This window comes from Corvus brachyrhynchos, unplaced genomic scaffold (genome assembly GCF_000691975.1).
Source record: "Corvus brachyrhynchos isolate BGI_N302 unplaced genomic scaffold, ASM69197v1 scaffold28, whole genome shotgun sequence".
NCBI lineage: Eukaryota > Metazoa > Chordata > Aves > Passeriformes > Corvidae > Corvus > Corvus brachyrhynchos.
The window spans coordinates 9284452-9288801 of NW_008246058.1; positions in this window are offsets into that span (position 1 = coordinate 9284452).

The following is a 4350-nucleotide window of genomic DNA, read 5'->3' on the forward strand; positions in this document are numbered from 1 at the left end:
AAGCTGCAAACTGCTTTGAGAAAGTTTTGCTCAGTTTTTCCTTCCCCCGTCAGGCTCAGTTTAAAGGCATAGAAAGGCACAAGAATTAATTTCTGGGCGTAGGGCAGCAATATGGGATACACATCATAAAGTCACCCCAAGACATTTGTATGCTTCATTGTGCTGGACAAGCCATGGACAAAGCTGTCAAATAACTGGTTTTGGTTCAAACAGGAGGGGGAGATGTGGGAACCTAGAATGCAGAGAATATTTCTCTGCCTGTTTTGAAAGGTTTTACCCCCCTGGACAGTACTGGTTTTGACCTTTGTCCATGGGAAAATTTGCCTAGCCTCTGGGAAGAATTTGAATCTACAATGGTGTGAATTAGGTGATAGAATACTATGTGAGATTATCACAGGGTGAAAATTTAGAGGTTTTAGGTCTATTTGCATAGTAAATAGATAAAAGTAGAAAACCTCAAAATGGAGGATAAGTTGTAGTTAAAAGCTTCTTTCTCCTTCTTCACTAAGTCCATATTTTGCAGCAATAGTGGTCTGGGATGATTGGATACAGAATTCCGCAGTTCCTGTCTATGTGATTTAGGAACTTGTTGGACATTGGTAAAAAAGTGAAAATATCTTGCATTTTAAGCTTTCATTGGGTAATTTACCTTTAAAAAGGCCATGAAATCTTGATAAGTTGTCTTCTTGCTGCATTCTCTGCTCTGTGCTATGTCTAAGCCATGCCAGTGGCTTGTACTCCTTAGATAAGAATTAATAAACACCTATCTGGAGACTGAGAAGCATGGAGTCCCATTCACCTCCTTTTTTCACCTCGCAGGAATCTGAATGTCTCCCCCATCAGGGAAGACAACAATTAATGACGCGGACAGCGTTACTACTTGTGAGCTCAAGCAGCAAGGTTAGTTTCTTTTTTACAAGTTAAATTGTGCTAGAAGTAATAGTCACAAGACTTTACTGGCTACCCTGTTCTGCAAGTGATTTAAGTTAGAAGGTAATTTTGAGCAGAATGGATGGAAGTCACTCTAATTATCTTGGTAGCAGACAATAGCTGGGATCTCATCATCAGTACCCTTGTTAAAGCAGTAGATAGAAGCTGTGCAAAGAGAGGATAGTAGACAAATGTGAGAGGATGAAGTTCTAGAGAGCATTGAAAAGATACACAAGAAACAGTATTACCGCAGGCCTAGGCCCTAGGGTATATCACCGTGTCCCGCAGCCGTAGGGAGGAGGAGGACAGAAGATCCAGCAGGCAGGAATTGTGCAGCAAGATTGATTTATTTAATTATTTTACAAACTCTTTTATAGACTTTTTTCTTCATAGTCTAATTGGACAAAGGATCAGCCACCTCTTGGGGTGATTGGCTAAAATCCTAAAACATCCATTGTCAAAATATTTTTCTACTATACCATAAACAAGACTTTTCAAGGTTGCAGGTGGTTTGGTTGTTTACATAACTGCTACCTCTTCTGTGAGAGAGAAAAGTCTCTCACGGACTTAGAAAATAGCAAGAAAATCCTTGCTCGCAGCATTTTTGTATCTACAAAACAGTTTCACTAAAGGGTCTCAGAATAAGAAGTCTGCTGAATGTCACTTCACTGAGCAAAGATAAAGCTCTTAATTGAACCCAAAATCCAGCAGTGACAATGCACTTCTGAAGACCTCATAGGCCATTACTCCAGGCCCTGATGAAAAGTCTACTCAAGGGCCAGAGAAAAGATGAAAATAGCCTGAAGAAGGAGTTACAGACATTAACTTAATGAGATAATGAAAATGCTATACTGCCTCAGACGCTCACCGAGTGGCTAGCCCTGAGGTCGAGCTCTGGGCAAGTCTTTGTCTGCTGCTGCAGTGAAGGACACTTGTCAACAGAGGAGCAGGAGGTTGGGCGAGAACTGCAGGGAGGCTTGCTTCAACCACCATTGACCAAGGCGCAAGGGAGAAGAATGAGGCGAGGGAGGCTTTTTGGAGAAACAGAAGCAGGTTTATTGAGGGTTGAAGGAAAACTCTGAAAAGCCCCGAGGGGCCCCTGACAGGGGATTTTATACCCCTCTTACAGAGGCAGAGCACACAGAAGTAACCAATAGGGACATGGCAAAGGGGAGGAACTGAGGCGGGGAAATATACACCGAGACCGATGGGAGATGGAGTACGCGTTGAGGGCGAACCAGGGCCAATTAAAAACAATGACGTAACCAGGGGAGGAGAGGGTGGTGGCCATTGCAGACATGCAAGGTGGCACATCTTTCCCACCAGGGCCAACGGCTTTTCCGGCCAAACTGCCTGAGGGCTGCCTGAGGGCGGCCATGTCAAGGCGGGCAGCCATTTTATGGTTCCTGGGCCCCTGGGGTGTTCAACCATTGGACTTTTTGTCCCATGGGGTCCAGTACACCCTGGCAAGAGCCGTGGCTCAGCGCAACACTATACCACTTAAACTGGGTATCAGAGAAAAATTCCAACAATTCTGAAGTAATTTTAGCTGCAGATTGAAAAAATACTCATTGTTTTCTAAAGCAGATTCTACTAGAAGTAATTTAAAATGTCCTGGAAGGGCTGAATTTCATTTTTTGCTCAGGCAGAGCTGAGAAAACATTCAGGTCCTTAAGAGTTTTATGGCCTACCTGTAACTGCTGGAATATTTTTCAAGCTGTTTTAAATTATTTTGATGAATTAGCTTTTATAAGTTTTCTCATGAAAAAAGTGTCATTTCATCATGTTTTTTAGCTGTTTTGAACTTGGTGGTGTTCTATTTCTGTCATTTTAATAGTTATAGACACATTTAAATTTATTAACATCTGGTGCCAATTCTTTGTTCAGAAATTATATGTGACAATTTAAAGTCCCTAGGCATCCCACAGAAGCTGAAGAGATTGATTTTGGAGTATGCAAAAGAACAGTTATTAAAACTGTCATAAGACAGATGGGAATGTATTACTTAGATTCCAAAAAAACGTTAGCTTCTTCCTTGCTGTACATGTCCCCAACTCACAGGGTATTAACAACTTACTCAGCTGACTCCTCAGCTCACCATAGCAGGTAGAGCTTATTCAGACTGGGGCCACTAGAGAGTGTGACTGCAGCCCCACCACATGAACATTTTTGTCACAGGGCCTGTCTGCAACATTGTTCAGACTCTCAAGTCAGATCGGTTTTGGCCTGTACACCTGTTGCATTAAGAGTATAGAAATTTGGCAGAAAATAAATTCCCTTGTGTTCTGCCTGGTCCTGAGAGAGCAGAGGGGCTGAGTGCATCTGGACTTAAATTCTGATTAGAATCAATTTGGCACTATGAGTATAGTCAGGTTCATAAGAACTTTCATGTTCACAGACTCCTAAATAATGCGCTTTATTAAAGTAACAGTCTATAGATTCTTGTTAGATTGCCATATAAATAAATGCTCTAGACCTACAAAATATAAGTGTGTAGTGCTATGTGCAAGGGTATGCTCTGGCATAATCAGAGGTTCAGATCTTACAAATGAGGTGTCTCTGGGGAGGAGAGAGGAGCAAGCCCATCGACTTGTCTGCAAGGTATTCTCATCCACTGCCATGGAGGATTTCAAATGCCAAATTTATACTTTTAGGAGAAGTGGAGTTGAGAATGTAGTCAAATATTCTGTTGCTGGCATCATAAATGGGAGTAAGGATACATGGAAAGACAGTGAGGAATACGGAGAATTACAAAGAGACATCACAATGGCTGTGGATCTTGCACAAGGGTGGAATGGAACAGCAACATGTCGGTATCACTCACTCTTTCACATGGCTGATTGCAGCGATAAGGGTCATCTGGTCTTCAGCCTGATAACCTGTCATCCCCTCAGTATGCCACTGTGCACACGGTACTCCCTCACCACATATCTCAGTGAATATCTCATGGCTTTAGCCCTCACTCCTACAACATCTCTCCAGTTTATTTCAGAGCTGTGTGATCATCGCAGCATACAGACTCTGTTTCTGAGGGTATATTAGAATTTTAGAAATTGGTTTAATTCTAAAGGAAAACATAAATATCTTTCTCTCTTTTTTTTTCTTTCTGTATATACATCGGTATATTTATATGCATGCATGTGCATATGAACATTTTGTCAAAAAAGCAGTTTTACTTTCAATATATTTTAGTATAAAAAAAAGACAACCCGCAAGTACTTCAAAATATTTTTAAAAACATTCTTATTTTTCAAGTTAAGTTGTTTTTTTATCAATCAGAACAATTCCTTGACAGGTATGAAGGCAATATACTTGTAGCGGGTTTGGTTTGTAACCAGGCAGAAACAGCAATTTAGTGTAGTGGTTTGGTCCAAGATACTCATTACTGTTTACCTTCTGTGAGATAAGAATTAGGAGAAA